Source organism: Gopherus flavomarginatus, chromosome 21, assembly GCF_025201925.1.
Source record: "Gopherus flavomarginatus isolate rGopFla2 chromosome 21, rGopFla2.mat.asm, whole genome shotgun sequence".
NCBI lineage: Eukaryota > Metazoa > Chordata > Testudines > Testudinidae > Gopherus > Gopherus flavomarginatus.
The window spans coordinates 19,037,187-19,060,153 of record NC_066637.1 but is presented as its reverse complement, the minus strand read 5'-3'; positions in this window follow the sequence as shown (position 1 = coordinate 19,060,153).

Genomic DNA, 22,967 nt, shown 5'->3' with positions numbered 1-22,967 from the left:
GTATTTAATAATGAGCTATGAGGAAATAGCAGGCCCCCAGCACAGGGATGGAGTGACAGCAGGAGCAGAAACCTAGGTTATTTTATGAATAACACAAAGCAAGTGTGATTCTCCTCATTTTCTAGCTGGGGAAACTGAGGCATAGAGTAGGGAAGGGGCTTGCCCATGGTCAGCCAGGTCAGTGGCTGTGCTGGGAATGGAACCCAGAGGGCAGATGATGCAGAAAAAGAGACAAAACTTGTGTCTTTAACATTAGACTCATTGCAAGAGCTGGGAGTCCTCAGGTCTCGCCACCTTCAGAATGGTGCCTGGTCCACATGCCCAGAGGGACTGGATGATGTGCTGTCACTGTGACCAGAGGTGGAGGCTGCCTAGCCCCTGGCCATGCCGTGGAAATGCTGCCAGCCTGCTGGAGCTGGCATTGGCAGGTGATTACAAGCCCTTTAGGCAGGGCAGGGGGGCCAGGGCACTTCCCTCAAGAACAGATCTGGGTCAGCAGCGTATTCTCTGGGCACTGGATCTCAGGGTTGGGCAGGTGCCTGTTCTCAATGCTCGGCTCCAAAGATACGGTCTTCTCTGAGGCTAGAACTCAGGACCTTCAAATTATGAGATTAACGAGCAGCCAACTGTGCTAAGGCGGCTCTGAAAAGAACAACACCTAAGGCAGCACCATCTGCCACCCAACATGGAACGTGAACCCCCAACCCTGAAATCAAGAGTTCCATGCTCACCTGAGCTAGCTGGGTAGGTGAACCGGCAGTGCAGGGCTGGATGCATGGATCACAAGGGGAGGTTCTGGGCTCTGGGCTATACAGGAGTTGGACTGAGTGATCCAAATGGCCCCTTCCGGCCTTAAAATCTACATATCCTTACCCATGGAGGGCAGTCTGGAAAAGCGGCTCCTCCGGCCCGAGGAGAGAGACTGATTAAAATAACAGATCAAAGAAAAGAAGTAAAGTTGAACAAGCCAAACAGAAGCCCTGGCTTGTGCCTGGCTGCTGGGAGCCCAAGGGGACCCGCATCTGAGCTCAGTTACACTGGTTAAATCCAGAGTCACTTCAGTGCAGCTGAAACCAGGATCCAGCCCAGGAGGTGAGTCCACTACAGCTGACTTAACTCTCATAACTGCCTTCCTGAGAGCCCTGGGGAGGGAGTTCATAGCGAGGTAGGGCCAGGGGGCCCTCCAGGGATCATCAAGTCCCGGCCCCTGTGCTAAGGTTTATCTTATCCCCAGTGACGGCTGGAGAAGCTGGGCCTGGGGCTCTCTGCTGAACAGCAGGAGAGTTAGAACCAGACCCTGCAGTCCCCACTCCCGCCCCAGCTCTCCCCAGGTGAAGGTGCAGGTTAAGTTGAGCAGTCTGGGACCGGCAGAGTAGACAGGTTCCCAGGGAGTATTTCCAGTGCTCCGGAGCTGTGGAAAGTTCTTCCACTAGGCGCGCAACGCAGGTGTCCTAGGGCACAGGGAAGCACTGAATTCATCTGGAAAGGCGCCCCCAAGGCTTCCTTCCCAGGATCCCCACAAACAACCCTGTCCTGAGTCAGAACAGAGCCGCACACAGACAGCTGCACTGCCCTGCATGCCCACTTGCAGGAAGTGTGGTCAGCTTGTGCCAGGGGGTGGGAACACTAATGGGAAAAGGGCCCCGGCCCAGCAGCATCACTCCTGGGAAAGGGGCCCCGGCCCAGCGGCGTCACTGACTTCCATAATTTTATCATGACCCTGCAGTCCCCACTCCTGCCCCAGCTCTCCCCAGGACGATGCAATTGTGACTCATCAAGGGGAACAGCTACTGCAGCAATTCCTGGGCCTTCCGCCAGCACCAGCCCTGGTGAAAGGGAATATCTCAGTGCAGCCGACACGGCAAGGGGGCAGCCTGGCTGGCAGGTGGGCGATGCCCAGTGGGGGGTGGGGAGGATCCTGTTGGCTGGTGTCCTAAGGCAGAGGTAATGCCTGACTCCGCTGGGCATGACTCCTTAGCCTCTTGTGGGTCCTGAGCTGGGGGACCACTGGACAAACGCTCCATGATTGGGCTGACGGGATTCACCTATGCAATGCAGCACTGCCAGGTTTACACATCAGACACCAGGACCTCAGAAATAAAGATCAGTTTAAATGTCAGGAGATTTTGATAAAATAATCAATTTGGGATTCTTACCCTTAGCCTGCTCATCTATATGCCTCTATAATGCACTCAGAGCCTATATCCAGTTTATCCTCACTACCAGGAGGGCTAGGAAATTACTTGACTTAAAATGGAAAATGAGTCTCACCTAATCACAAGGCTCCAGGAGCTGGGGCTTTAAGAAACACATCAGCTCTTGTGAGACTCATGATAAAATTATGAAAGTTAGTGACGCCACTGAGCCGGGGCCCCTTTCCCTGGATCGACGCCGCTGGGCTGGGGCCCCTTTCCCGGGAGCGATGCCGCTGGGCCGGGACCCCTTTCTCATTAGTGTTCCCACTCCCTGGCACAAGCTGGCCACACTTCCTGCAAGTGGGCATGCAGGGCAGTGCAGCTGTCTGTGTGCGGCTCTGTTCTGACTCAGGACAGGGTTGTTTGTGGGGATCCTGGGAAGGAAGCCTTGGGGGCGCCTTTCCAGATGAATTCAGTGCTTCCCTGTGCCCTAGGACACCTGCGTTGCGTGCCTAGTGGAAGAACTTTCCACAGCTCCGGAGCACTGGAAATACTCCCTGGGAACCTGTCTACTCTTCTGATCCCAGACTGCTCAACGTACCCTGCACATTCACCGGGCTTCACTGGGGCTTGGGCTGGGTTTTTAAGAAGTTCCCAGAGCATTTCCTTGTCTAGTTTATACACTTACTTCCAGCGACTGCCTACAAAACATCTGCTCTTCTCAGCATCAGAGTCTGGTCATTTACACATAGCATCTCCACCACTGCACACAAAACCGTGGATTCATACATCCATGGACTTTGAGGCCAAAGGGGACCAACAGATCATCTAGTCAGATCTCATGTGCAGGCCTATTCAGTGTCACACGGTTACACTTGTGTCAAGTCCAGTACTTTGTGATTGGCTCAAGTGTCCTTCAGAAAGGCGGCTAGTCTGGATTTGAAGACATCCCGAGATGGAGAACCTGTGATGGTGCCTTGGGAGTTGGTTCCACTGGTTAATCCCTGTAGCACAGCATGCCATTCCCATGTCACTCTCCTGTCACCGTCGCTGGTGGATGCAGTCAGGCCCAAGGTGTATACCAGAGCTGGCTGGAAATTTTCCAGTGGAAGTTTTCCAGTTAGAAATTGCTGATTCAATAAACTTTCACTTCACTCAGCTGCTGGTGTTTGACAAAGCTGTGAGCAACAGCAGAGAGAGGTACTGCATTATCCTTGGAGAAGGATCCCCCTAAAAAAAATAAATAAATCCCTGCCTCTGCTGTAGCTCACAGCTTTGTCAAAAACCAGCCTCTGAGTGAAGCTAACAAGAGTCTGGTTAGTTTCAGGCCTGCTGTTTCGTGGGGTGCAACTCTAAAACTGACAAGACTTATGTCAATTTCAGACACCGCTCAGTGGCTGCCTGGGCTCCCAAGTTCCCCAGCAACTCACTAGGGCTAGGCTTCTGCAGGAGCCTGGGAAGCTGGAGAGCGTATTTAATTTTGGAAACACCAAAACATTCCCGCTATGGGAACATTTTGGCTTTTCTGAACAGAAGTATTGTGGATTTCCAGGTCTGCAAAATATTTCAAATGTTTGGTTTTTCATCCTGAATTGAGATGAAAAAAAGTCCTCAAACTGGCAATCCGTTTCCCAGCCACTTGTAATGGGTATAGAGGGGCTGTGGGCTCAGTCACGCTGCCAGATGCTGGAGAGCATAGACCAGATTCCACAGTCCAGGCTGCATGGATCACCCTGGGCGTCACATAACTGCTGGTGCGTTATGGTGTGATATTCCCCAGGGGGATCCATGGTTGTGAGGCACTCACCGCTACCTGCCAGTAGTGTGAGGCACTCTTTTCTCTGCCGGCGGTGAATCAACTCCCTGAAACCCCCAGCTTCTGGCAGCACCACCACTGCCTTCCAGGCCCCCACAGGCCTCGCTCTCTCTGTACAAGCAGAGATAGGCATGCACCAACTCGCCAATACTTGGAACGTTCCCTGCAGTGTCCAGCCCCTTATCCACTGACCATTCACAGAATTACCAGGCCCGCTGTTCCCAAAAGGACAGTACATGCCAGCTGGTAAAAGTCAACTCAGGACCCGCACTTTGCTTAACACCACAGCACTGAGATTTATTTATAGTGAAAACAAGCAAACATTTATTATCACATGACAGAGACCCAACGGACAGTGAGCAACAATGTTAGAAACAAATGGTCACCTATAAAACAAAATCAGAGCACACTTTCCACTCTGGAGCCATCCTGTGTGGCAAAGACCATCTGAACAGGTTGCCTCAGAGTTGGGAAGCCCTTTTCTCTGAATTGACGCAGGAGGGTTGAGGAGAAGCTCGGCTGAGAAGCAGGAGCTAGTGAGGTGGCATTTCTGGGGCTGCTTAGCAGGCACCATTATTGATTAGGAGTGAGGTGGGAAAACTGCCCTGGACATAATGAACGGGACCTCAGCCCTTCACAAAACTCAGGGAAACTGGTGTCAGCCATTTCCTTAAAAAGAAACAAAGAGTCCTGTGGCACCCTGTAGACTAACAGATGTACTGGAGCATGAGCTTTTGTAGGTGAATATCCACTTCATCATACGCATGTTCTGCATCTGACGAAGTGGGTATTCACCTACGAAAGCTCATGCTCCAATACGTCTGTTAGTCTCTAAGGTGCCACAGGACTCTTTGTCGCTTTTTACAGATCCAGGCTAACATGGCTACCCCTCTGATACTGGACACCATTTCCTTATAGCTCCTTATCTCCATCACCCTCCTCCCACCGCCACGCAATGTATCATTGCTGCTGCTGTCTCTGCCCCTCCATATTCCGGCTGGGTGGTTGTGTGACACTATAGCACGTTCCACACTGCCGGTGCTACCATGCAGCAGAGAACATGAGGACGCGTTCCGCCTAGCGCATTATGGGTCCCTATCATACCTTTAGTCCCAAATTTGGACCTTAGCGTCCAAAATATGGGGGTTAGCATGGAAACCTCCAAGCTTGGTTACCAGCTTGGACCTGGTACTTGCTGCCACCACCCAAAAAATTAGAGTGTTTTGGGGCACTCTGGTCCCCCTGAAAAACCTTCCCTGGGGACCCCAAGACCCAAATCCCTTGAGTCTCACAACAAAGGGAAATAATCCTTTTTCCCTTCTCCCCCTCCAGGTGCTCCTGGAGAGATACACAGACACAAGCTCTGTGAATCCAAACAGAGTGACTCCCCCTCTCCGTTCCCAGTCCTGGAAACAAAAGCACTTTCCTCTTCACTCAGAGGGAATGCAAAATCAGGCTAGCAAATCCAACACACACAGATCTCCCCCTGATTTCTTCCTCCCACCAATTCCCTGGTGAGTACAGACCCAATTTCCCTGAAATTTCCCAGTAAAGAAAACTTTAACAGGTTTTAAAAAGAAAGCTTTATATAAAAAAGAAAGAAAAATACATACAAATGGTCTCTCTGTATTAAGGTGACAAAATACAGGGTTAATTGCTTAAAAGAAATATGAATAAACAGCCTTATTTAAAAAGAATACAAATCCAAGCACTCCAGCACTTATATTCATGCAAATACCAAAGAAAAGAAACCATATAATTTACTATCTGATCTCTTTGTCCTTACACTTAGAAACAGAAGATTAGAAAGCAGAAACTACTTCTCCAAAGCTCAGAGAAAGCAGGCAGACAGAAAACAAAGACCTCAGACACAAAATTCCCTCCACCCAAAGTTGAAAAAATCTGGTTTCCTGATTGATCCTCTGGTCAGGTGCTTCAGGTGAAAGAGACATTAACCCTTAGCTATCTGTTTATGACAGTCCCACAGGTAGAGCATGAACACCCCTCCCTGGCTCGCCCCACTGAAGGTGAGGTATGGGTGGGTGGCGTTACCAGCGAGAGCCACGAGCCACACTCCACGGCTGCAGAGTTCTACCCCCTGGGACAGTTGGACAGGTTCAGACCTTCCCCTGTGAGCCAGGCAGTCCATCCACATGCAGGGCTGAGCACACCCGTTAAATCAGGCTGCAACGGACCCACTTTCACACACAAGCCTGGGGGCTAAAGAGGCTCATTTACTGAGCACCTGGGTCGGGGTGGCTTGGTGCCGAGGCCTGATGTCAACACTCAGGCTGTGCCCAGCTGCCCAGAGCCTTTAGGGGTCAGCCCCACTGTGAGGCCACGGCGTTCTCAAGGAAGAACTAGAGACTCTGAGCAGCTAACCACCTCCCCGTGGTGAACAACTGCAGTAAGAGAAATCAGTGCCAGAGTCTTTCCCCTTCCAGACAACAAATCTCCAGCACTCGCTGGGGCTAGGACCTGCCAGGGGAACCGAAATGCCAGGAAACTCCCCATGACCCAGGGTCTGGCTTCGCTGCGAAGTTACTGTGGGATTTTACTCAAGACCGGAGCCCCTCCTCACTCAGAGCCCTCTGGCTGGAGTGCACTGGATGGTACCCCCAAGTCTGGCCAGGATAGCCCTGGGGATATCTGCTAATGCTGCCTTTGAAGCACTGCCTGGGTTCGGCCTGCTCGGGGGGGCAATCCGATCCGAGTCCCCGAAGCGACATAAGACGCCTTCCAAATCGAGCAGATGTGGGAAGTGAAATTCAACTTCAGATCGATCCAAGGTCAGTTAGAGGAAAGCTGAGTTCCAGGCGAAGCCTCCGGGAAGTACATGGTAACAGTCCCAGCCGGTGCAGAGCTCCAGCCGCTGCTGACCCAATTACTGCAGAACCCTGGGCGGCCGCACACTCATCTCGGGAGCTGGGTGAAGGAAGACTGCTCAGTGCTCCCTGCCAAGGCAGCCACCCACAACATGCCCTGCAGTGCTGGTAATACGCTGCCTTTGCCAGGCTTACGCAGCCCCCAGACTGTAAGCAGGGGCAGAGCCTGGGATGCCAGGCTAACTCCGAAGGGCTTCAAGGGGTGTTTTAGAAACACCCCAGGCAGAAACCAGGGTCTGGATCAGGACTCGTGACTATGTGGCCAATTGGGGAGATCAGCAGCTTCATGGAAAGCCAGCTACCCCTCTGTGCATCCTAGCCTCTCGTCAACCCACTTCCATGCCCTGCACCCCACTAACATGGCTCTTACAGCGCTCTCTAATGACCTCTTCCTGGCCTGTACTCCAGCCCCATCAGCGGTAATTGTCAGCTGCCTTTCACACTTCGCTCCATCCAGGCAGTTTTGTGACTGTTCTCCCCCTGCACCTCAGATCATTCCTTCAGTGTCTCGTTGGCATGGTTTTTCTTCTTCCCTCTTCCCTTTCCCTGGGAGGCCCACAGGGCTCTGCCCATGGCCCTCTCTGCCTCTCCCTCTGAGTGATCGCAGCCACCAAACTGGCTTTGAATTCTATCTTTATGCCAACATGCCTATTGCACTGTTACATGCCTGTACACGTGCTGCTGTCACAGCTCTGACTCCAGGGCACACTCCAGAGGGGTACTGTCACACACTCCGGAGGGGTACTGTCACACACTCTGGAAAGGGACACAGCGAGCAGCGTGGGGTCCATTGACATGGACAGTCATTGTTTGCTCTAGGGTTGCCAGCTCTCACCATTTTATTGTAAGTCTCACAAAATCTGATGTTTGCCTTAAAGCCCCAGCTCCAGGAATCCTGTGATTACATGAGAATCTCAACTTGCATTTTTTTTAAAAGTACATTTCTAGCCCTCCTGGTTGCAGGGAAACGCTAGAAAATGTGACCTGAGCACAGCCTACAAGCACAGAAGCCAGAAGGCAAAGCAACAGATCCAACAGTTACTACTTGTTAAAAACTACCTGGTTTGGGGGCTCTGATTCATGAGTTTTAAATGCTTGGGATTCGCCCGGCTGTGTGCTCTTGCTCTGACATCCGGCCTCCCTGGCATGACGGGGTCACACTCAGCTCCCCTACCCAGCAATGCAGGCTCCCTACAGGCTCTTGCCAAAGCGCAGCCTTCCCCAAAGCTTCATGTACAGGCTCAATCCAGCTTTCCCAGCCCCTGCTTCCATTTTGCGGGGCTGCTTAAGGGGGGAGCCTCTCACAGAGGGGAGCTGTCACTGCTGCCCACTGAATTATAAGCCACAAGGGAGCTGAAATGCACAGTGGCGTGAGTTTGGCACGACTGGTGGCCAAAAGCGGAGGGTGCCAGGCTGGGTGCCAGTTTGCAGGGGCCTGCTGCAGCTTCTGCTCACATCCAGCCAGCTCAGCCCCCTGACACTGCAGCTCTGGCAATGTTGGCCCCGCCTCATTGCTCATTTACCCTGGTCCAAGGATTTTATACTCCCATCTCCAAGAGGGAGGCCCCCTGCAAGCAGCATATTCTGTCCCTGAGTCCGCAAGCAAGGCTGCCTGGGACTCGCAGAAAGGCTTATGGGACTTTGGTCATTTTCAGAACAGTCGTAACTGACAATGGGCCTTGGAAACAAGGAAAATCAATGGAAATTGGAGCGTTGATCAATAGTACAAATAGCACAGAAGCACTGAGCAGGGTTTTCCTCCAGGGGCTTGCAAAAGCCCAGCACAGTGCTTGTCCACCCCCACCTCCCCACGGGATTGACAGGGGCTCTATTGTGATGACTACTGACCCAACAGCAGCCCCTTGCTCACTCCAGCTGCTTTGCTCCATGCTCACGATGAGCTGAGTTCTCACCATCAGGCACGACTACTGTGAGCTTGTGTCACTGACACGTGCCACGCTGCTCCTGACTTGGGCTAGCAGGCTGAGACTGGCCACAGTGGGAGCAGAAGCTGCAGCAGGCCCCTACAGATCGGCTGTGTGGGGAGGGATGGATGGATGGAAGGTGGAGTGTGGGGGTGAATGGATAAAAGGAAGGAAGGAGGCATGGGGGGCGGGGACGGATGGGCCCATGGATGGGGGTTGGGAGAGATTCTGACTCTAAAGCAAGACTCCTCTACAGGTGCTCCAGGTGTCCCGGGGGCAGGAAGAGGGGAGCAGGGAGGCAATCCCCGCTCTGTGCACTGGATCTCTCAGGGCAAACTGGGCAATTGGCCACAGCTGTCGTGGTGCCTAAGGGGCATGTAGCTACAGGCTCAGTGGGGTCCCGCTGCTTTATACAGCACTAGGAAAGCCAGGGCCACCTGAGACCCAGGCTGCCAGCCAGAGCTGGAGTTGGCCAACCCACAGCACCTACAAGGTGCCCTTCTTTCCCTTACGGATGTTAAGTAATAAGATAACTGAACGCCCAGTGGCACAACTCCGGGTTTGGCACACAGGCTCCCTGCACAGTGAAAACACTGCTGGCCGTGGGCCAAATCCACTCCTCTCAAGCCAGTCCCCACCCAGCTCTTCACTGCTGTCTGCAGGGCCCAGTGGGCAATGCTGGCCCAGACTGCTACACGCCTTGGGCCCGGGCATCTCCATAGGCCACGCCTCAGAGCTGGCGCGGGCTGCGTTCACGCCCCCGGGTTACTGGTACATCATCAGCACTGCTCTGGGCTGTGGGAAGCCTGCTCTGATCCCATCTTATTTCTCAAACCTGCTTTCTCGCGGCTCTCGATCACTGATGCCTGAAACGCTGTCATTTCCATTCCAGCTGGGTTTGATTTCAAACCCTCCTCATCTAACATTTCCCTGACAAACATTAGCGGAGGCTAATTTCCATGGCACAGTGATCCATCCCAAGCTGCTCATTACACAAGTGAACAAATAAATAACAGATACATTAAGCAGTGGGAAACAATCAAACAAATTAGCCAAGAGATGTGAAATAATTGCAGGCCCTGACAACCCATAACAAAAACAAGGGGGAGGAGGGCTGGGCACGCGTTCCCAAGGTCACTGGTTAGCTGCTCTGGGAGCTCATCTGTCTTCTGGCCCATTTCAGGCACCGAGCCGGGACCAGGACCAGCCCCGGCCCTGGCCCAAAAGAGACTAAACAAGAGCTGAAGCCTGAAACCCTGGTGTTTGTTTTCTAACCTACCCCCTCCTCGTGCGTCTCCACCAGGGGCAGCTCCAGGTACCAGTGCAGCAAGCGCATGCCTGGGGCAGCAAGCCGCGGGGGGCAGCGTGCCAGTCCCTGTGAGGGCAGTCATCAGGCAGCCTTTGGCAGCGCGCCTGCGAGAGGGTAGCTGGTAATGCAGATTCAGCAGCATGCCTGCAGGAGGTCTGCCAGTCCCGCAGCTTTGGCAACAATTCAGAGGCGGGTACACCGAAGGCGTGGGACTGACAGATCAACCGCAGAACCGCCGCCAAATCCGCGTGACCAGCGGACAGTCCAGAGGCCGAAGGCCACCTGCCTGCTATGCTTGGGGAGGCAAAAAAGCTAGAGCTGCCCCTGGTCTCCTTACAGCACCTCAGGCTACAAACTCAGCACGTTTCACACACCAAGCAGAAAGTGACGGGGGGGGGAGGAGGGGGCGGTTTCATAGAGGGTGTGTGGTGGGGCTGGTACACCACATCAACCTCTGGAGGAGGGATGAAGAGGTGTTATGGCCCCGCAGCTGAGTCTGAATGACTGCCCTCGTCTCAGGGCAGTGGCCCTCCTATGCCAGGCTGTGTGGCTCAATGGCCAGAGTCCAGATAGCAGCTTCTCCCTCAGGGCTGGGTGGCCTGGGGCCAGAGTCAATTGGGCTGCCCTCTTTGTCAGGGCTGCATGGCCTAGTCCAGTGGCTGGATTTGTTGGAGGGATGGGTGGCCCTGTGCCCTAATGCCAGGTGCTGGAGTCGCAGCAGCCACACGTGGTTTTAAACATGCATCTTTGAGCTCCTGTATAGTCTTATGTGACTCTAAAACTGGTTACCACAAAAATGTCGCTGTTTCTGCTCGGGATCCAAGCAGAGCTAGGCCGAGACAGACACGGATAGAAGACAGGTCTTGTGGGACGTGCTGGAGATGGCACCTCCGCTATGGCTTAGTAATGAGCCAACTCCTGAGAAAGCTGCCAGAGGAGACAGAAAACTGCTGGTCACAGTCAGGCCCCGTGGCACCCTTGGCCAGCCAGGATACTGGGCACAGAACCCGGCCCCGATTCCAGCTGGGGCGATTCCATTCCACCAGCCTCTGCCCCGCTGCAGTCCCGGGCTTCTCGCTCACCTCCCACCCCAAATGTTATGCAGTGTTGCTGTGCCAAGTCAACCAGCTGCTAGGCTCTCTTTCAGAGGTGGCTGCCCTTCAGCGATGGGGGAGGTGACTTCTGTATGCAATGGCCACATCCTCAGCCCCAAAGCTGGCTCAACCAGCCCCGTGGGGGCTGGAGAAAACAGGAGGTGTCCAGGACAAAGACAGTCCCAGCTGCTGCAGTGGACCCTGGGGCCGGGGGCTGCCACACCCGGGAGCTGCTCTGGTTCCTGCCGAGGTTTGGGCTGCTGAAGATCCAGGGCTCCTGGAGACCCCTCTGCTAGCCTTGTACCGAGCCTGAGACCTGGCAGATGTAACTCAGTGCAGTGAGAGGGGCTGGACCCTTCGACCCCGCTGAGGATTTGGCCCATTGATTGGGATGTGCTCTGGCCCCTTTGGGGTGCTCAGGGCTGTAGAAATGAGGGATCTCCCACACTGACCAAGAAAGCCGGGCTGCCTGCCGAACGCAGCTTCACACCCTTCCCTCCCCCCTGCCACAAGGTCTAGCAGGGGGCAAGGCCTTGTCATGCCAGCCCAGCCCCTTAGGAACCTGGTGTCCAATCCTTGGGGCCCAGTTCAGAACGCTGCTGCTCTAGGGACGATTAATGTCCCTTCCTGTCAGACACCAGCTGCCTCCTCAGACCCTTGTCCGCCTCCCACACTGCTCTGCCTCCCACACTGCTCTGCCCCACTCCTGCTCCTCTCCCCAGCCACCTGCTCCAAGTCCCATCCCCGGCTCAGCAGCAGGAGCCTTGCAAGGGCACTGCTCCCTCGGCAACACAGCTTGCAGGTGCAGGCCCTGGCTCGCTCTGCCTTCTGCTCCCGCTCGAGTGCAGCCTGCTGCTCAGCACAGAAAGCACCAGGGAAGCATTTTGCCATGATACTAGTCAAGCAATCCCTGTGCTTCTGTGTCACTGGGGCCACCGAGCGGGCTGGTCGATGGCTCTTTAAAGGCTCTCCCTGCTGCTCACCAAGCAGGAGGCCCCTGCACTGCAGGGCGGCCTCCCCATCCAAGCCCACCTGCTTTGAGAGCCCTGCTGGATACGGAGGGGCCGAAGCAGAGGCTGGAACTTGGGGGCAGTTGGGGGAGCTGATGGCTTTGCTGGGGAGACAGTGCCATCTATTGGCCACCAGCCACCGAGCGTGGGCAAACCTGCCACACTGCCCCACACTGACAGGAGCCGCATAGGGGGAGCAGGGGGAGTGGGGCAAGGGGAGGGGAGAGCTTCTCTTTCCTCTCTCCCCCTTCCTCCGTCTGCCTTTTGTTCCCCTCTAGTTAGGGATGTGTGGGGAACGCCCCATCACAGGAATGGCACTGGGGGCTGTAGCACCATCAAACCCCACAAATCATGCAGTGTTGGACTGGTACAGCTCTTGGCTGGGAGACTTCCAAAGATCACCCGGGGTGTTTGAGGGAGTGATGTGGGGGAATCACTAGGGGGCGCTCTCCTCTCTGTGGCAGTGTTGGAAAGTTCACCCCGACTGCAGTGGGGCCCAGATTTCACGACCTCTGACTCCTTCCCAAACAAAGCCCCATTCTCCTTCTATTGTTTATCACGTGCCCGCATCCCCACCCAGGGATCCGGTTCCCTAACGTCGGGCTCCGCACACCCAGAACAGGACAGTACCCGCCATAACAAGGGTTCATTCTAAGCAGCCAAGCAGGCAGGGACAGACAGGCAGCAAATGTCACAAGAGGCTGTTGCCAGCTCTGGGGAGGCTAGCGCCAGTCTCACAGTATTTGCTGTTTCCCATCAAGCCCCAGCTCCCGTAGCCCTGGGATTGTGGGAGAATCTCAGTTTGCATTGTCTCTGTCTCTCCTGGGTTCAGAGAAGAGCTTGGAAAGATGGCTCAGGAGGGCCCAGCGCAGGCAGCAGAGACAGCCCCCGAGGCAGGTTGTTTACAGTCTCCTGGTTAGTTTGGGGCCTGGTTGGTGACTGGAAGGCCTGGGGCTGGCCACACTGGCTCTGGGCTCAAAACACACAGGCTGAGGCACCACCCTTCGGCATAGGGGACGGGCCAGACCTCTCCCCAGCAATTCCACTCTCTTGTAAATCCCCATGGACCAAGGGAAGCAGGAGCTCAAGGTAGGGCCACATAGAGGAGATGCCAGGATCTTTAGCCTCCACTACCCTGTGCCAGCATAGGGACCAATCTCTATCTGCCCCTTGGCACCAGTAAATCGCACAGAAGGTGAAGGCAACAGGTACTCCGGCTGCTTCTTGCCCAAGCAGTCAGAGGGGATGGTTGAAGCACTGGAGAGATCTGAGTCGCTGTCCCGGTTCTGAGGATGGGCATGCACTGAGATCTGGGGGTTATACTGAAGGTCGGCGTGCTCCAGCACATCTGATCCCAGCACACTGGAGAAAAAGAAACTGGGGGCTAGAGATCATGAGTATCTAGTGCTAAGAGCTAAGGTGGGAGAATGATTGAAGCCCACAAACACCAATGGGAAGGTAGGTATCCGTGCCCTCCAGGATGCAAACCCACAGACATTAGTGGGAGAGTGCCGCGAATCCACATACACCAGTGGGAAGGTGCCACAAACCCAGAGACATTGGTGAGAGGGTGACATGAATCCACAGACACCAATTGGAGGGTGATACAATACCAGTGGGACGGTGACACAAACCCACAGACACTGGTGAGAGGGTGACAGAGAAACCAGTGGGAGGGTGACACAAACCCACAGACACCAATGGGAAGATGACACAAACCCACAGACACCAGTGGGAGGGTGATGCAAACCCACAGACACCGGTGGGAGGGTGACACAAGCCCACAGACACTGGTGAGAGGGTGATACGAACCCCAAACATAGGCAGGAGAGTGACACACCTGTGTGGGACGGTGGGCAGACAGCCCTGCTGCCAGGCCAGCAAAGCCAGCCTGGGCCCAGAGAGGGAAGCTGGGCTCTTTCCTAGTGCGCTGGCACCAGTAACGAAAGGTTTGCAGGCCCCGTCCTGCCCTCACTGACCCCTGAGCAGTGGTAACTGAAGGGAGCTGGGTGAGTGGCTCTGCTGATGCTGCAGCAGAGCAAATGGAGCTAAAGATGGATGCTGACTGCACACAGGGAGATGAGTGGGGCAGTGGGTGGAGGAGCCATTTTCACAGTCACGAGCAGAGCACAGCTCGCTCTGGACAACACGCAGCAGTGTCTGAGCAGCTAGTCAAGGTTGCTTGCACCCAGCAACAAAAATCTACAGGGCTTTTTCCTTCCAAATTGCAGATCTCTGTGGGAAATGAACTGAGCTGAGCTGAACGCCCTCACACGATCTCTCTTTGCTGCTTGGTATCAGTGTATTGATCTCTATGTACAGGAAAACTGCTGCCAGCTGGCTGATCCACCATGGCCTTGCCTTTCCATCTGCAGCCATTGAAACCCAGGCTGGGGGAGTGCTAGCTCAGAAGGGGAGGGGCTGAGGCACATGCTGCACTGGTGCAAACGACACGAGGTCCAGGCAAGGAATCAGAGCTGAGTTTGGAGTCAAATTGGTGGGAGGTGCAGAGAGGCAAAGACAGGAAAGCCCCACAGCCAGAATGGCTCCATCATTGATGCTGCTCTCAGCTGATCTTCAGCACCCTATATGTGCAGGTCGGTGCTATTCCCCACGGCACCGGTGCATTGAAAAACGCCAGGGAAGGCTGCTGGGGAAAAGCAAGGGGCCGGGGTGAGGGCCAGGTGGCTGGGAGGCAAGGCAGCCAGTGGGAGGGCAAGGCAGCGGAGCAGCACCCAGACTGCAAATCAAGCCACAAGACGGAAACTCAGAAAAGGCAGAGACTCGACTGCTTTTGAAAATGAGGTTTGAGCAAAACAGCCCGGCACACTGGCAGTAATGAACTCCTGCAGGCTGCATCTCCTCACTCACCAAAGGGCGAAGGCTCTGGGCCCTGGGTATCAGGTTCTTGCATGCGTTTCTAACTGTGCACATCTGAGATTGTGCAAGCAGATCACAACTGTGCACACGTGGCGGGATGATGGTGTAGAGCTGGGATCGTGCTCACATGTCAGGATTGTGCACATTAAGAAATTTGCTGAACGGCTATGCATTGCTTCTGTAAGCAGAGTCAGGATGAGCTATAATCTGACATCTGGTGGTGAATTATGGGGAGTGTGGAAAGGAATGTTAGGTATTTGCATTAGCACACCCACCCCACCTAGCATAGCCCACGGCAGCCTGGGATGCTTATTTTGACAGCTCTGGGATCCCCAATTTCTTTGTTATTAGGGCAGGAGGAATAAAGTGTTGTCACCCTGATTATGTGAATGAGGAACTATGAGACTGCTTTATCACAGAGATGTCTCAATATCAATTAAGTAGCACTTGCTGGACAAGGGACATGGGTGCCAAAACCCATTGAATTGAGAGAGGTTGGGGGCTGGTGTGTGTACCTGATGGTATCGATCCCCTTTTGAGGTCCTGGAACACCAATTGCATATCCTCCTCTCTCCATTGTTGAAGAGTAGAGCTAATTTTGATTCCATTAGGAGTCCATCTAGAGGCTGCTGAGCTGAATTCACATTGGGCCAGTAGTGCACCAGCACTGGGGCTCCTCTACTACAACCTGAAATCACTAAGAGCTGAAATCCCTAAAAGAGCTAAGCTTACTGAGCTGAGATCACTGAGTGCTGTGTTAACTAGTAGGGGAGCCTGAAGATCTATGGCTAAGCAGCTGGCAGAGCGGAGCAGTTTGCAGCATGTTGGAGCAGCCCATGGAACAGTGAGCAGAGTGGAGCGGTTTGCAGGGACGGCTGGAGTGACTGACAGGTCGGCTGGAGGAGCGGCACAGCTGGTGTAGTGGAGCTGGTCATGGTGAAGGCTGCAGCAGAACTCCATGGAGAGGCAGAGCAGTTGGCCCTGGCCCATGTAAGGTGCCCCTTGACACCCTGTGTGTGTGTGCCCCGCCCCATTTCCACCCAGGCTGGAGGGGTAAAACTCTGCAGATAAACTTTTGAACTCTGGGGTGGCACTGACCAGAGACTTTTGGGTTGTTGGACTTTGGGGTGATTGGACTTAAGACCCTAAGAGGGAAAGGACAGTGCCAAATGTACTTGGAGGTGGGTTTTTGTTTATGGTTTGTGTTATAATCCTGTTTGTGGTGTTTCTCCAACATGATGCCGCATTGTTTCCCTCCTTTATTAAAAGGATTTTGCTACACTCCTCCTCCGTGCTTGCGAGAGGGGAAGTATTGCCTCCTAGAGGCGCCCGGGGGGGTGGTATGTAATTGTCCCAGGTCACTGGGTGGGGGCTCGAGCCGGTTTTGCATTGTGTTATTGAAACGGAACCCCTGGATACTGAACCCAGCCCTTGTTGCTGCCAACTCAGAGGGGCAGAAGGGTTATACTTCTAAAGGATCCTGCACCATCTGGCAGGCAAGTAACAAAGCTAATCTGGAGCTGGTCCTCTGGCCCAGCCGGAGGCAAAACCTCCCTGCCTGCAATGGACATTCTGGCTGGGAATGGACAGGAGAGTTAGGACCGTGCTACCAGTTTTCAAAAGAGGAAAGACGAGTGATCCTGCCTGGCCATGCCCGCCGGCTCTGCTGCTGAGTCAGACCATGGAGCAAATAGAATCAGAGAACCAGAGGGTTAGAAGGGACCACAAGGGTCATCTAGCCACGGTGCAGGCTTTGTTGTGTCTAAGGCCGGTGACTCTCCAGCCTCCTTTCGAAAATCTCCAGTGAAGGAACTTCCACGACCTCCCAAGGCGTCTGCTCCATTGTCCGGCTGTCTTAGTTAGGACTTTTTTCCTGAGATTTAATCTAAATCTGCTCTGCTGGAGTTTGAACTCATCACCTCTTATCCTGCCCTCTGTGGCAAGCTTTATGGCAGCCTTTCAAATACCTGAAGACCATTATCGTGTCCCCCCCTTACTGAAGAGACCCAGTTCCACCCTTTGCTCGTATGGCTGCATTCCATCCCCTTGACTAGCTTTGTCAGAAAGATGGTCAGTGAAGGTGTCTATGCAGCCCCCAGCAGCGATCCTCCCAGCCCAGGTTGACAGACTAGTGGGGCTGTCAGCGCTCTTGACACAGCTGTGCAGACAGCTCTCAAGCACACCCGCCACCCCAGCCTTCAGAGCCCGAGCACCAGCCTGATCCGGAACTTCCGAGCACGACCTACGCCACTAGTATGAGCGGCTCGTGCAAGCCCCACTGTCGCCCCAGGCTGCAGGGACTGTGCAGATGTACCTTGAGTGCCTGGCCCTGAGTCAGCATCCACACACACGGCTCCTGCTCCCAGGGACAGGTCTCCCAAGCCAGCTGCTCCATGACTGAGAGCTGTGGGGAGAGAACAAGAGGCTTGCAGTGCAACACGGCAGCAAAGGAGAAAGCAAGAAAGAAAAGACACAATGGGAACTAGCAGCAGAGCTCCTTGCTTGAAATAAACATGGAGCCCACTCAACCCAGAGCCAAGCTGACAGCCCCCTGGGCAGCGGTGCCAGGGAAGTGAGAAGGAGAAAATCGTCCACCTGCAGCTGCCAGTGCTTCATCTGGAAAGTCTCTGCTGAAGCCACCTTGGCCTGTCCTGCCCCTGTTGCAGAGCAGATATCTCAGGCCCTCTCCGCCCTGGATGGACTAGCACAGAGGAGAGGAATGGCCCCCAGCCCTAGGGCTGCCCCAGGGGAGCGCAGGGGCATTCGCTCGGCCAGCCTGTGCGAACAGGCAGCAGCACCACGGCCCCATCCAGCCCCCTCGCCCCCCGTGAGGCAGAGGGGCCCGAGGCAGGAATCCACACAAACAATGACAAGAAGCTGCAACAAACAGACCCATGAAAGGCAAGTGAGGGACACGCAGCAAAGTGAACAGCAGTAAATAGAGACAGAGATGAAGAGACCAAGAATCAAAGGCAGAAGAACAGAGGGAGGTGGGGGCGGGGACCAACAGCCGGCTCCTCGAAGAGCTGAGGAGCGAGAGATGAAAGGGGGCGAAGAGCATTTGAAGGAGAAACGAGAGGGAGAGAGAAGGGGGAGGGAGGGCACCGAGCCTGGCCACAGGTTTAGCATTCAGATCCCCATTATGCCGAATGGGCACAGCAACCGCACGGTGACAAGTCTGCTCCAGGAATGCCCAGAGCTGGGCAGCAAGACCCCCGCCCCGGAGCAGCATGACATGTCCTGTGAGCCATCAGAGGGCATGGTGCCCAGAGGGGTCTTGGGTGCATTGACAAACCGGGCGCGCTGTAACGAGGGGCCCGTGGGTGACACCTGCATCCTGGGGTCTGAGCCGAGGGGAGGGGAAGGGAGGGCCATGCTGCACCGAACAGCTGAGGGAACTACTTGTGCAGGGGAGGTGGCACTGAGATTCAGGACTACACCAACCTTGCACCCTCCGGATCCCGGGCTACTCTGGGGGCTGAAACAGCCCCTGGTGGAAGTTAGAGAAGCCCCTCGCTGCTCTAATCCATGGCAGCCTGGCCCAGGTGCCAGTGGCCTGCGGTGAAGCCCAGAGTCTCACAGACCCATGCACTGTGGGCCCCTGGCCTCCTGCCTCCGGGATCCACCCCAGCATGCCCCTTTGTCACGGAGTCCCCGGGCGATGCTCCGGAACTGCTCCCCACCAAGCCAGTCAGGACTTTGGGGAGCCTCCTCTCCCTTGGAGCAGACTTGTTCAGGGCAAGAAGCTCACACGTCTTCACCTCCTGGGTCTCTCCTTGGAGCATTCAGCATCCTCTGCCCCTCCGTGCGCTTCCCACAGCGAGTTCACCCCAGCGGGGTCCTGGGGAAGCCACCGGGTCCTGCACCCCCACTTTGCAGTCAGACGTGACTCTCAGCCAGCCAGTAACACAGAGGTTTATTCAATGACAGGAACAGGGTCTAAAACAGAGCTTGTAGGTACAGAGAACCGGACCCCTCGGCCGGGTCCATTCTGGGGGTCAGTGAGCCAGACCCCCACGTCTGCCCTCAGCCAGCTCCAGACTAACAACCCCTCCCCGTGCCTCCTCTCTGCTCAGCCCCTTTCCCGGGCCAGGAGGTCATCTGATCCCTTTGTCTCCAACACCTTCAGCTGGCATCTTTGCAGAGCAGGGGCCCAGGCCATCAGTTGCTAGGAGACAGAGTGTCAGGCATTTAGGTGCACTGTCCCTTTGCTCTGCCAGATACTTAAGAACTGCTATGGGGACACTGAGGCACCAACACAGTATTCAGAGCAAACATTAAGAACATTCCTAGTTCGTCACACCCTTACACCAGGGCTCGCAAGTGGGCAGTGCAGGGCTCCTAACAGGCCAGCTCTGAGGGAGCTTTCCCCTGCCAGCTGCAGTGCATTGCTAGCCTCTTGACATGGCAGAGCAGGGACGCAGTCACAAAGCCCCAAAGGTCTCTGGGTGCAGAATGCCACGGAGTTCACACTGCATGGGACGTAGGCATGTGTGGTGGGGCTAGTTAACCATCGGGTGAGGTGTCTGCAAGCCCCATAGGCTGGAGCTGCCAGCCAGGCAGCGTCTGTCTCTAGGACTCTGTGTGTGGGGTTGGGGCTGGAGTCCAGCAACCCTCTGGAGCAGAACTCTCTGCCATGAGCAGGGCCAAAAGCAGCTGCCCGAGCAGCAACCTCTGCAGATCACTTGGCAGTTGCTCACTGGAGAAGGGCATCCATGGAAGGTCCCATTGCTCCTCTGTCCTCGCTGATGCAGACTTGGGCTGGAGTCTGGAGGCCAGGCTTGCGCGTGGCTGGAGAGGCTTCAGCAGATCTCTCGCAGCCAGGGCAGGGCAGGGCAGGGCTGGGGTGTCAGGAGCTGGCCTCGCCTCTCAGGTCTCACCTGGCTTGGTGTATTTTCAGTTTCCACTCTCAGATTTTGGTGCAGTACTGGGCTGGTAGAGATCGTTTGTGCTGTTCTCAGCGAATGTGATTTACCAGCTCCCCACTGGGGAAGCAACTAGAAAGAGCCTATTAGAGCGGCAGGGTCGTTTACTTTCTTTGCCACCATTAAGGGCTTGGCCTCTGCAGAGTCAGCCTGGGCTTGTGCTTAGGTATTCCCAGAACTTCCCCCTCCCCCTTTCCGCACACGAAGTCCTCCGCCCTGAGTGGGATCTATGTTACACCAGAGCCCAGGTGCTGCCGTCTTTTAGGCTGGGCACCTGCCCACTCTGCATGGGACATGCTCACTGGCTCCCAGCGCCCTGCACAGGCAGCGCCTCCCCAGTGAGGACACGGGAACCTGGGCAGGGGTTTGCAGTGTGGCTGCCTAGCCCAGGGGCTCGGACCTGGCTGCCTGGCTAGCTCTGCAGTGAGACAGACCCTGCCATCGCCAGTTCCTTGGGGAGAAGGTTCTAGGGACGAGGACACACCCTTCCCCAGGCCCAGATTGTTCCACCTTGCACACCGTCCCACCCAGCCCCTCTTGTCTGCCCACCCCAGGGGCCTGCGAGGGGCTCCCTACCCATGTTAGTCCTGTGCCCCCCCACATGCTGGGGCTCTGCCTCCCACCCAGACTAGTGTTTCTTAGTCACTCGCTTCAGCAGACAGCCCTGCGGATCGCTGCTTCCTCTCGCAGCCACGTGGGTTTGATCCTTTGCCTGGTCTGTGTGGTGCCTTCTGGGCTCACTCAGCAAACACGCTTCCTAGTGCCCCTGTGCCCGTGTCAGTGTGTGCTGATGTTCTGTCACCCGCCGGGGCTCTGCTGCGACTGTGTGTTCACACGCCCCTGGGAGCTCCCGTGCTCCGTTGGCAATTATCCTGGTGTCCCCCACCCTGCACCCAGCCCTCCGCGGAGAGGGTGGCAGTGGGCTGGAAGGTCATTCCCCTGGGCAGGGAGGAGAACGCTGCCAGCGCTGTTGGCTCTCCAGCTGCTGGGCGATGGCCATGTCCAGATCGCTTTCCCCAGCCAGATCTGGGCTGCACTCCACCCAGACCTTACTCCCATCAGCCCTGCTTTGGTCACTGCTCAGGGGCTCACATCACTGGGCCAGAGCTGCTGCGGGATGTGGCAGCCTGCTCATCAGGCAGAGGATCTGGGCCGCAGTTCCACACAGCTCCCAGCCGCCCCCCCCGTCCACAATCTGAACTGCGCCAAAGAAACAACTATACACGCTCATACTCCACACGTTTCACCTCCTCCCCCTCGTGTCCCACCCTGATACCAAATGGCGGGACTATCCACATCTGTGGAGGGTGAGAAACCCCACCGGCCAGCCTCTGTTCCACCCTGGTCCCACGGCCCACCAGGGACATCGGTTGATGGCTTCTCCATTGAGCCGTGAGCACGGACGTGTACCTGGCGTGGTTCACCCCCATCACCAAAGCCTGCCCCTTCTGCAACGTGAGGGGGAACCTGGCGCATGCTTACCGCAAATGCGCCAGGTTGCAGCCCCTATTCCAGCTCCTCCAGAGCCTCCTGTTGAGGTTTTGGCTGCACTTTTCCCCAGACCTGTTTATAGTCACACACCCTGTCCATGGTCCCACATGTCAACCTCCTCCTGGCCCTGGCCAAAAAGCCCATCGACAACACCAGGAGGATGTTAGACAAGGGGTGCTCTGCGACTGTGGGGCCTATTTCTGCTCCTCCTGGTCTCACGCATCCAGGCAGAGTTCCTCTGGGCGGCGTCCGCAGGGTCCCTAGCCAGCTCTGAGGAGCAGTGGGCACTGTCTGGGATTCTCTGCTCGGCATTCCCTTCTGGATCGCTAGTTTTGAACCTGTGACCACCACTCCTGACCCTGTTGTTCATTAGTTGTCCCCGGCATTCAGCTGGTTCCCAGGTCCGGTGGTCTCTCCCACAAGGCTGGGGGAGGGGCCTTTAGACGTGGGCAGGCTTGCACCCGCCCACCTCCGAGGATTTCCAGTAAGGCCTGGCCCATGGGGTGGAATTGAGGGGTTTCCTTTTTCCCTTAAAAGCCCTGGATGATTTGGCACCTTCCTGCCTAGGAGACAGCCCTTTCCCCAGGCCACACTGCCCCAGCTGGCATCTGCAGAGGCCCCTGGGCTGGAGCCCTCCATTTGACACAGGCCGGGAGGTGACCAAGGGGGCATTCTCAGCTTTCCCCCAGACACCTCCCAGGGGTGCTGCCAGAGGGGGTGCGGTCAGTTCTGTTGGCGTGAGCTCAACTGTTCTTTAATCTGTGGCTAAGGTGCCAGCACATTAGCCAGGCCCCTAAGCAAGAGAGAGTCTGGTGTGATGGGTCAGTAATTAACGGGATGCTGGAAATCTGCAGCTGGCCTTTGGTACCCAGGCGATGGGCAGAGGTTAGCTAGCTACCGAACGCCGGTACAGCCTGTGCCCACACGTGGGGGACCAGGAAAGCCTTTGCCGAGGGCGTCTCTGCGCTCGGCACCCACGTCACATAGGGCAGGAGGGGAAGGTTGAGGTCCCTAGTTTAAGGAGTGTTGAAGAGGCCAGGACAGGTCCCTGCTCTGCCACGTGAACATGGTTTTGTGGCTGAGGCAATGCTGCCACTTGGTGGGCATCATGCAAACCACCAGTTAGTTCCCATTGTGCCTCGCACAGCAGGAAACGCAGCGCACCAGCCAATTTACTGCCGCGCTGTGGCCTTCAGACACGATTTCCCCAGCCGCTCCACCGGGAGGAAAGCGCTGGGGTGAGAGTCGGGGGCTAGTTTACATATTGTTAATCACATTCTCATTGGAACGGAGCCAAAGCCTCCCTGGGCGAACACGGGAAACAAATGACTCCTGCAGGTGTCCAGAAAAATTGGCTCCGGAAGTGGCTATCGTGGTGCCCGTATTGATAAGAGTGCCACACCACATATATAATCCACCGCCCTGCGGCTCCCCACACAGGCACCCCCCTGCTCATCCTAGGCCCCTCCTCTGTCTCCCCACAGCCCGCCCCCCATT